The following is a 12,376-nucleotide window of genomic DNA, read 5'->3' on the forward strand; positions in this document are numbered from 1 at the left end:
TCGGTGTACGGTACGGCGGCTTTATCTTTTTAACTGGTTCCATACTTCTATTGTTCTTATTTCAGTCAGACCCATTAAAGTTTAAAAGGTACATAATGATTTATTACCTTTTGTAATCATCTCTTGAAGAAGGTACGCCTAAACATTTGGTTTTCTTAAGTTTCTTTTTAAAAATTTGTGATGTGATCTATGAATAGTCTGACTACCTAACTTTAATTGTTTGTCATGTTTCCCTTGAATACATGTATATGGTGATGGTTGATTGAACATGCTATCCGTATATGTCATGCTATTAATTTAATCAAATCACCGTAGTTTATACTTTATAGTAAGTGGTGTATTTTACAGCTATGTATATGGTGTATTTGATTGATTTTGAAAGAAAAAAAAACCTATGATTGAGTTGATTGAACGTGATTTACTAATTCTTTTTCCTATACAAGTTATATCTATGAATTAGGGCTGTCAATGGGTACCCATTACCCGGACCCGGTATATTTGGGTCCGGTTCCGGGTCCTAAAGTTGGACCCATTAGCTACTTAAGATCCGGCGGGTAATTACCCGATTGGACCCAAATTTAAACGGGTCCAAACGGGTAATATCCGTTGGGTACCCGTGGGTATCGGGTACCCGTTTATTCATTCTTTTATTCATGTTTTTAGCAAAATTACAAGTATTTTTGTTAGTTTTAGCTTTGATATTTTACTCATTTAATTTTTTTCTCTTACATTTAACCTTTATTTAGTACATTAATAAGAAATAATAATAATTTTGTATAAAAATTACTTAAATCCAAGCCAAAAAGAGAAATATATTAAGTTTTTGAGGTTTTTTAAATAGTTTTATTAAGACCCAATGGGTATTCGGAACTGACGGGCACCCGGGTATTTAAACGGGTCCGGTTCTGGGTCCACAAGTTTAGAAACCGGACCCGAAACCGTTAGGAACCGTACCCGACCATTATAAATAGGATCCGGGTCCGGGTCTATTGATACCCGGAAGGACCCGGACTCGATGACACCCCTACCATGAATATCTTGTAACCTATTGAGTGGAAAATATATATATATATTTTATACTAATATATTTACTATTTTTTTTGTAATTGATTGAAAATAGGATTCTGATTGATTGAAAATCCTGTATGCTATAATGATATTTCTTTTTATAATTATAATATATTTTCATAGTTGTCATGTTTATTTGGATTTTTCTTATGCTTATTCTGACATCTACTGTTACTAGTATGCAATTTATGTATGTTCACATGCTGATTTGTGATCACCATGGATGATTGATTATGTCATAGTATCTACTATCTAGTAACCGACAACTGTACCCGTTTTATGGTATATACCATGAACCCAAATTTATTTGTTTCTGTATGTTTTTGATGAACGCAGTAATGCTTGCCCAATTATATATATATATATTTTTTAGTATAAATCACCTTATGCCTCTTTCTTTGCGTGAATTTTTTGTTTTTGTTTTATTTGACTGTTTGTATTGATCGGTGAAAGGTAATAAAGAAATAGTACTTGTTTATTTAAATGTTCCTTAAGTGTAGTTTATGAGTTCCGTTTCGTTTTTATTAATTAATTTATTTTATTTTCTTTTAACTGTAACGTATGTCGTGCGTGAATGCTATGTACCGTTACTCATGCCCACCTGGTCCGTCCAACCCGACCCGGCCGGTCAGTACAACCCTGTCCGGTCCGGTCCGTCCAACCCTATCCGGTCCGACCAGTCCCGTTCAATTATTATTTTTTTTTGCTGTGTGCGACCAAAGCTTTGGTTCTCTATGTGTATACACCGGGAACCAGTGTATGAGGTATATAACTAATGTGGGTTTTTATATTGAATACCTATTGTGCTTATTATTATTTTTTTAGAAGATGCTCAGTTCTTTTTTTTTTAAGATAAGTCCATAAACGGTCAATTTAAATCATGAGTGCTGATCTCGACCATTAAGAATGTTGGTCGTAATGTTATTTTGTTCTTTTGAATATGATATATCGACTATAGTTGAATGGTGTCTTTTATCCAATTGGTTGTACCAACTCGATTCAAATATATTTATTTGGGGTTTAGAAGCACTTGAACACCATTACTGCGTACTTGATATTTTCTTCCCAAAATTTGATTGTTACGTGAAATGTAATCCATTTGCTCGACTATTATCTGTTAGTAGTTTCAAAACGTACGTTCAAATAAAATCACATGTATTCCAATTTTTGTGGAAGAACAATCACAAAAGGTGATATGAGTCAAAAATCCATTTCTCTACTTCATCCATGATACTAACGAACCAGTATATGTTGAAGTATGACAACAAGAGAACTCTCTTTAGTATCCTATTCAACCTAAAGTAAGTGGTTGACATGTGTAGTGAGATTCTCTTGGCCTTTTGAGATTAAGAAATTTCTCAAATTAAGCTAAATGTATTAAAAATTGAAAATGAAAAGAACCCCAAAGTAATGAGGGTTTGACGTACCAACTCATATAAAGCATGTGAAAAGGGACATATATATCATGAGACAAAAATGTATTTTTTGTCCCCAACAGTAATGACACCAAAGTACAGGTATCAATGAATATGGGATGAAGCTAAGATAGCTCTCACCAAAGAGTTGGGAATGAATCTTCTTACCGGTATTGGTACAAGCAATGCAATGCGGGTACCATATTAGTAACCAATTTCCATAGGAAGATAATACTTTAGACATCAACTTTAACGACTAAAAGAACTTTGCCTGGCCAATTGATTATTTAATTGAACTAGATCCAATGTCTGCGCTTATGGAATGAAAAGTACATCATTCTCACAAGACATAAATTTTCTAATGCACTTGTGATATATATGGATGAAAAATATGTCACCCCCCCTGAAATGTAACATATATTCACTCTAAAGTACTTGAGTTGAATCCCACTTTTGTTACGCAATAAGGCCACACCACTTATTAAATCTCTCAAGACTCAATGTCTAACTGATAGAGAAACTAATGAGTCAGTCTAGTAAAATGTAAATCACTATAGTATTTGGATTATTGAATCCATATTGACTCCAATGATGAAATGTTGGGAATTGACTCATATAGGCTTTGACATAACCATAAAGACACTTTGATTGTGACATGATGTTTCGTTTTGAAAGGAATCATACGTACATCATTATTTTTGAGTGAACGAGACAATGGGAAAAAGATTGAGAGAATGCGAAGTGAAGATATATCTCTCAATAAGTGTTCTCTAAAGTATTAGATGCACAACCCCCCTTCCCATTATGTTTTTATGTAAGAAAGCAAACCACTCATTTTTACAAAGTCTTCAGTAAAACAGAATTGAGACCATCCTAAGATGAAAATGGTAAACAATCCATATTACAAACAAAACGAGGTGATATTTAAAAAATATCCATGCAGAATGCGGACCATTAAAGTGACTTATGGCTCTCGTGGATTTTTTGACATTTTGGACTAGTTATAGTTCCCAGGTAATGTTGCGTTTGGAAAACTACTATCACACATTATACATGTAAGGACTCACCACCCCTTATAAATGCTAGAGAATATACATCAAAAGGACTTGATGATTATTGCATGTTTAATAGGATCAATGTAGAGCATCCTATACCCTATGGTCTCGCAAAGGCTATCATCAAAGGTTACATATGGTGCCTAAGGCATGGTTATGCGTACAAACCTACCTTTAACTGCTTGGGGAATATGCAATATATTACACGCAACTTCACTTATTCGTTTTAGACCCACAATTGGTCAACCATTCTTTGCGTACCAGTTGGTAACTGGATATAAGCCTGACATTTTGTGTTCTTACGCATTTTTGGTTGCACTATATATGTGCCTTTACGACTCCATATCGTACTATGATGGGTCATCGAAATGATTAAGTGATTATGTTGGACAAGAATTTCCAACAATTATCCGCATTTTAAAATCTTTGGCAGGAGATCTCTTACCGCTAGATTTGCGGGTTATCACTTTAGTGAGACAGTCTTCCCGTCGTTAGGGGGAGATAAGAAAAAGTATTTTCTAAAGGAACGACATGAATTTTCGTGGTGTGTTCCCACTGTGTCTCATATTGATTCTTGTACTCCACAAATGTAAATGTGAAGTGATAAAGAATATTCGATTTTCAGAATGTACACTGATGTTGCAAAAGTGATGAGATCACACATACCAGCTGCAAACCTACCTGCAAAGTTACAAATCCTCAATACGGGATATACACCATAGACTTAGGTGTTGCAACTACACTTAGTGGAAGTGTGGTTGAGGCCGTGGCTCCATAAAGGAAGTTGGAGAGACCACATGGTTCGATCAATGCTCACCTAGAAAGGAAATAGGTGAGTAATGCACAACTTATTTATATCATCAGAAATCATTTCATAATATTGTCTCTGAATATGTCCATGAATCAAACTGGAGGACGCTCCGAATTTTAATGATTCCAGATAACAATGACATCCCAAGTGGATTATGAGAATGCGCACGAGTCAATGGAAAGATCATGCGAGCATATTGACGATTAATTTTATATATACTTGCTTAAGGAAATATAGCAAGATGAGATCGAACCAAGCTCCTTGTAGCTTAATGTCAATGAAGAGCATATTTGGCCTATACAATCCAGGTAGAACTTGGTTCTTTGACAAATATATAGGTATTTGGTGTGGTAGTGCTAACCAACCAAGTGTAAAACCTATTGGACATACATGATTAATTTGTCACAAAGCATAATGAGAAGAAAAGAGTCTTAAAGTATAAATACTCGCCTTGTGGCGCGAGGTTTCTCACAAAGCCCTGGATTGTTCTCTTGTAGTGAATATTATAGCGTTCTGCTACTTAGTTAGCTTGGTAATTTCAAAAGGACTTGAAATGCAGCATATGTATGTGGTTGTTACTAATCTCAGAAAGAATCAAGAGATAACAGATATTTACAAAAGTACTTGATAAGCCTTTTGTTGACCAAATCAAGTGACTCTAAACCACAGAGTGTGTCTACAGTTAGATAGAACGCTCACTTATACATTGAAGCAATCAGGCGGATGTTGTATACTCGTCTAAGTGACTATTTGATTTGGAGGGGATAGACAAGCAAGGTATTTTTACTTGCGTATTCACAAGAAAGTTCCTGATTTGGAATTGTAGCTATCTATATCAATGGTACAGACATGATGGGTACTCTTGATGTAATAAGAGACCTTAAAAGCTATTTGAAATCCAAATTTGAGATGAAAAATTTGGGGAAAGATCGACCGAATACTGAGCTTGTGGTATATTATTCCACCAGTTTGCATATGTCTAAAGTTGTCAGGAAATTTAACAAAGACATGCATCCTGATAGCACTCCCATGATTAGTCGAGGTTCAAATGTAAGTAAGTAACCATTTCGTACAAAAGAATATGACTAAGATGTGTTGGGAGATGAAATTCCCATATCCAAGTACAATAGACGCATTGTTGTACTTAGTATAATAATGTACTCGATATAATTTTACATCCTCAGGGAACTTGTTAGCTAGATACAGCTCAGCGCCAATGCAACGTCATTGGAACGATACAGTGAATGTAATCATGTACTTAAAATTAACCATTGACATGAGTTTGTTTTATCCCTGGAAAGACATAAAAGGAATGCTAAAGGAACTGCAATCCAAAGGTTGTTGATTATGAAGGAACAATAATCTCTTCTTCAACGAAAGTAATCAAGGGGAGATACAGTAGACTATTTTCTAGGTCATTGCCGATATTCAGTTTCGAAAAGTACATGACTAAAGGAACAGTCTGGAATAACTCTGAAAGTAATCAGGGGGAGATGCCGACATCAGGGGGAGGATCCAAGGATATGATGTCGACATATTTTACTTCGAAACTGAAGTTGTGTTGTACTATTTTTCCCTTCGATCGAGAATAGCTTTTCCCAAAGGGTTTTGTTACTCGACAAGGTTTTTAGCGAGACAATACTAAAAGCATCAAGTATGTTGAACGTTGAAGACATGAAGATCGCGTTGATATTACTGAAAATATCTGAATCAAAGAAATGAAACGTGATAGTCTGTTAAGCAACGTAACTTCCAGAATCAACAACAAGGTCTTATAAACATTCAAGTCACCAAAGTAAAGTGTGATAAACTTCTTCTGATTGCATTAGACTAATGAAAATTTTCTGACATCAGGGGGAGCATCTAATAGTGTGTTGAACTATTTTCCTCCACCGAGGTTACTTTTTCCCACAGGGTTTTGTTACTCGGCAAGATTTTTAATGAGACAACAACAAACACCGAGAATGTAATTCCCCAGCTAAGACTGTTGTCTTTCCTACAAAGATTTTCTTCCTCAGGAGTTGTGAAGCGACTAGTCAACTTCAACGGAGCAAAGTGATCATCTGCAACGGATCACCCTTACTTGCATCTGTCACGTTGTACTCTTTTCCCTTCGTCAAGGTTTTATCCCACTGGGTTTTCCTTGTCAAGGTCTTAATTAATGAGGCAACGTATACGCATCCAACTATGTTCTAAGTTCACTTAATGTTGTACTCTTTTTCTTTAGTTAAGGTTTTTTCCCACTGAGTTTTTCCTTGACAAAGTTTTAACGAGGCAATTAACTTAGACTCGTCGATCTTTGAAGATCGTATTGCATGTGATGAACTATATGTAAAGTGCGAGAAAACATGTGAAGTACTACATGTGAAGAGTTGTACCAAGGTTTTATCCCACTGGGTTTTTCCCTGTCAAAGTTTTACTAAGGCAATTGATTTCGGCACAAGTCATCAAGGAGAGATTGACATTTGAAGAACTATGTGTGAAGCACTACGTATAAAGTTTTATTATTGAACCGCACAAGGGGGAGTGTTACGGGGCCTAAGACCCATGGGTGTGCGGTCCAACTAGATTCCTAGGGTTGTATATAAAGGAAACTATGTAATGCATTTACCCTAATCTCTCTAATAAGATATTCTCCTTCTTGTCTCTGCATCTTATCTCTTTCCCTACAAATTTTTTTTCTTTTGACAGATTATGTTTATGGGGCTTTAGGAGAATGGTCATAGAGAAGGATTTAAACCTTAGTTAATTCCATTCGATTGATGTTATTGTGGATTTTTTTTAAGGGAACAATTAGAATATACACTATCATTTTTGATGTAATCAATGATTAAGAAAAATTAATTTTAGAAAATATAAGAATTAGAGTTTATTTTGTTTTGGGAAATAAGTGTAATAATTGTTCAATTATGAGAATACTAAAAGAACAATTATAATTAAATTAAAGTATGATTAAGAAAAAAAAGTTAGGATTCATTTTGATTTTGAGTAAGAAGGAGTTAAGTTTAATTGTTAGCGAAAAACTAAGACTTGTTTGGTTTATTATTTTAACTTTTGCTTTTTCATTTTAACTTAAATTTTTTGGGCTATGATCAATAAAAGTGTGGGCTACATTTAAGAGAAGCCTTACCCAATACATAGTTTGTCGCCAATTGTGGGAAAAGAGAACTTATGTGGAAGGCAGATAAAAATAATAACAATAAAAAGCAAAACAAAAAAACACAACAATGGAGTAAACTAATTACGATAGTTGATACAACTGAAAACAATGAAATCCATTTCCTATTGTCTGTTTTAAACTTTGCCCGCCAAAGTAATTCGATCTTGCCCGCCAGAATGATTCATGAATTAAACAAAAACCGAGAAAGCGAGAACACGATTTATTTATTTTCATGGGAAAATATTGATCGGGCTTGTTCACTCCAAGTTTATAAGCTAATTTTTGCAAATGAGATTTTAAATTGTAAGCATTTGATTGTTTTGCTGCTGATGGATATATGCATGGTGCGGTTGCTTCATTTCCATATGCAATGTCGACTCGGATTGTGTCGTAAAATAATACGGGATCTTGGCTACGCAACCCAACAACTTTTGAACTTTAATACCATATAATCTAACTTGACAAAATTTCATTTTATCATTTTGGAATTTATTATCCGAGTTATTCTTAAAAGAATAATCCATCTAAAATAATTTGGCTTACTCCAGTATCTTAATTCACATTTCATTACAGAAATTAGGAGATGAAAACTTTAAGTAGGCAAAGTTCATCCCAATATACTAAATGATATAGCTAGGCTAAAAAATAAATAAATAATAGTAACTTTTTTTTCCAGAAACGAAAAGAGTGTATAAACGATTTATCATGCCAAAAGTAACTATAACCAAACGACAACAGAATTATTCATAGTGACTTTTTTATCACATAAATGATGTGTGAGATCAATCACTCAAAAAGTAGCCAAAAAGAGAATTGTATCAGATGAGAAGAATTTACAATAGTCTACAGAAAGTAGACAAAAAGAAAAGAAAATCACATGAAAGTATTATCCCAGCAGCTGCTGCCCAAGACAAAATCAACGTTTTTGCATCAACACCTAAGTCATCATCTGTCTAGAAGGTGTAATTTGCTTCAAATATGCGACTGTTTCGCTCTCTCCACAAAGACCAAATAATCGCAACTGGTGTTAGACTCCAAATGTAGTTTCCATTGCTTAAGAAAGTAGTATTGTGCCAACTGTGAGGTAACACCTTGATGTTTCCGGGGGTTGCCCAAGCAAAGCAATGAGATGACACCAACATAGACCAAACTTTGAAAGCTACTTTACAATGGAGAAAAAGGTGCCCTTGTATCTCTGGATTATCTCCACAAAGGGCACCTGAGTTGTATGATGCCTTTGCGCAAAAGTAAGTTAAGTATTTCAACTTTCCAACAGATTTCGGGATGAACAGTGTGGGCATTCATCTCGTCCAACAGATTCTACTAGCTTAGAGTATAGAGATTTGACAGAAAAAAAATACCTGAGTGCGACATCAATCTTCTTGTATTTGGTAACCCATTAAAAATTGGGAGGTTTCCCATAAGAGAAATAAGAGCTGTGAATTCATATGTTTCTAATCTTGATAAGACTCGTAAAATCGAACTTCCTGTTTTCATCTAGAGTGATCATGTCCGCAGCCTTGGTATTTTTGTCACTGGCAAGCTTATAGAGATTGGGAAATGTACTAGTGATAACATTACGCCCACACCAAATATCATTCCAAAATGATATGTTACTGCCTGAATGGATAAAAATAACAAAATGTTCACGAATAGTTGCATCAGCATCAGCAATAACACGCCAAAAAGAGACTCCATGAGACCATTTTATACTACCAGGGATTCAATACAAAATCACTGCCGAATTTGTCTTCAATGATTTCGTACCACAATTTATTCTTTTCAACACGAAATCTCCAACTCCATTTAGATAATATGGCTAAGTTCATCAATCTTAGGTTGCAAACGCCTAAACCACCTATTTCCTTGGTAACGCGGACTAGATCCCAATTAAGTAAATGAGAGATTTTTGTACCCTCCTCGTACTCCGAAAGAAAGTTTCACATTTTCTTTCAAGAATTTTGATGACCGAAATTGGAGCTTTAAATAAAGAGAAATAATATATTGGTAGAGAAGATAATATGCACTTTAAAATAAGCACAAGTATACCTCCCTAATTCTCCTTGTTGAAAAAAAAATTATACTACCCCTGGATAGAGAAATTCTTTTGACAATCGATTGAACAACCAAATTCTTCAGCCCATGAAGGTAAGTTAAGTATCTCTCCTGCGGCAATAAGCATTGTCTTAGAGGTATTTACCTCCAAACCAACAATGAATTCTAAGTTATTCTCAAAAGAATAATCCATCTACAATAATTTGGTTTACTCCAGTATCTTATTTCTCCAAGTTCTTTTTATTCTAAACTTACATTTCATTACAAAAATTAAAGAGATGAAAACTTTAACTAGGCAAAGTTCCTCCCAATATATACTAAATGATACAATTAGGTTAGAATTTAAAAAAGTCATAGTAATTTTTTTCCAAAAATGGAAAGAGTATATAAAAAAAAATCATGTCAAAAGTAACTATAACTCAACGACAACACAAACACTCGCATAGGTAATGCGTGAGATTGATCATTCAAATTTAGTTGGAAACAAAAATAAGATAAACACGAAATATCTTTTCAAATTCCAAATACATGGAGATTGTCCAATAACTTCACACAAAGAAAAAATGAAAATAATAATAATGTTGAGTTGGATATGAGATGTTTGGTGGTTTTTGTTTTTTTACTATTTATTGGGTTGAGGTATCTCTTAAGTACCTCTTTTTCAATGAAATTTTTTCTATTGACCGATCAAAAAAAATAATAATAATGTTGACAACACTTTTCTAATGCATTTTTATGGGGAGGTAGAATCACACACTGCCCTCCCTGAGAGCATCTCCAATGCTAGGGGTGAAGGTAATCCTAGGTGGAGGTCCTATTAATACCTTTTTGTTGTGGGTCATTACTATGTGGCTAAAAAAAATGAAAGTTATACTTTCTACCTCAAATTTCATCTCCAATGCCAAGATATTACTATCCTAGAACTTAGAGACAAATTAATTTTGGAATAAAGAATTGATTATGTGTCAAAAGACCTTGGGTCATGGAGAAGGTAAAGATATGACTTTCTCCTTTACCCTTTCTTATGAGATGGCATCCATGTCATGCTTTTACCTTACCTTGACCTTGGCATTGGAGATAAATTCTTGGTTAGAAAAGTGTTAAATCCTAGGTGTCTTGTCTTTTTAAGACCTTCACCCCTAGCATTGGAGATGCTCTGACAGAGGAAAGTTGGGCCTCTGGATTGTCTTCATCTTTGTATGCTCAAATTCATGCTTTTTTGATCGGCCAAAAGACGTACACGTCAACTGGTATTTTTCATTAGAGTTTCTCTGCAGGATTTTACAATTGATTGATCGAGTAAACTACATAATTAGGAGTACATGAGGCTGAGCTCAACTGGTGGTTGGGGTTCCGATTAATTATCGAACATACATTATAAATTTCTCCACAAACACGAAAAACTGCAAACAATTTCTAATATAGTATGTTCTCCGTCTAGTGGGTTCAAGTATGAGATTCCACTGAGATGTTTCATATTCTAACTGTGGAGTGGAGTGACTGGAGTCGAATCTAAGCAAAAGGTCCATGAAGTCCAGTAGGGTCTTACATCTTGTAGTTAAACAGGTGAAAGTGAGAAATGCAAAAGCGTATTTTTTTCATATGAAAAAGGACAGACAATCGCCAGTTGGTTTTAGTGGGAAGTAGCAAAGAATTTTTAAGCACAAAATATTCTAACTGTTAGAAAAATATGGGGTTTCGGTTTCTCGGAAATCCTGTCCATGCCACAAACAAAAAGAGAGTTAGAAAGACTTATCAGTTTGGTTGATCGAGGAGAGGTAATCCTCTTTTCTTAAAGACAATACATCCCCGCATACGGTGCTCACGGTTCTACAGATGTCGCCTTTCAAGATACAACGATCACGCCTTATAATAAGTAGCACTACAGTGCCATTAGGCCAGCGAATGTTGACAATTACTGTGCTCTTAAATGACTCTGACTCTTGATTTCAAAACTTGTTTTCTACTTCTCAAAAACTTGTAAAAACCCATTACAAAACAATACTAAGAGATGGGTTTATATAGAATCAATGGTGACTCTACGAGGTGTCTTTTCACCAATAGGTGACTCTCCATGGCCAATAGTGACTCTCCATAACACCTATTCATGACTAGGTGTCTTATGGTGAAAAGGCATAACCCAAACACATCTCTTGGATTTAAATCTTGAAAACTAATTTTCACTCACATATTTATTTTTCACTAAAAATTCCAAGAGTGAGATCTCTAATTCCGAAATATGGATGGATGTGCGGAAATGTAATTTACCTGCAAGAATTCCGCTATTTGTTTGGAAAGTTTGGAAAGCGGCTCTACCAATTAATAAAAATTATTCATAAGCATCCACATATCTGATTTTAGTTGCCCAAGATGCAAATCTAAATATGAAATAATTACGCATACCCTAATACCCTGCAATTGTCTTACTAGACTTTAGAGACTTGGAAATGTAAAAACTATTTAGTTTAAAATTTTCACCTTTCACCAGTGGGTTAGATTGTGGCTTCAGCTCCATCCTTATAAAGATGCGTCTAACAGAGCTGATAACTTCTCATTGATTGCGTGCTTCATGTGATCCATCTGGACAAACCGAAACGATTTAGTCCATATTGCGAAATTAGAAGAATCAATTACTATTCTAGCAAGAGCAAAGTCAATGATGCTGAGGTCTACTAAAACTCCATCGTTACAAGGAATATCTGGAATTTCTCTACCACAACCAGCTTCATCTTGGGTGGTTCCACCTAAGAGATTGGACCAAGATATATACCGCTGGTGTTTGGGACCCAATTTCCTCGAATGGAGGAATTGA

The sequence above is a fragment of the Papaver somniferum genome, chromosome 4, assembly GCF_003573695.1.
Source record: "Papaver somniferum cultivar HN1 chromosome 4, ASM357369v1, whole genome shotgun sequence".
NCBI lineage: Eukaryota > Viridiplantae > Streptophyta > Magnoliopsida > Ranunculales > Papaveraceae > Papaver > Papaver somniferum.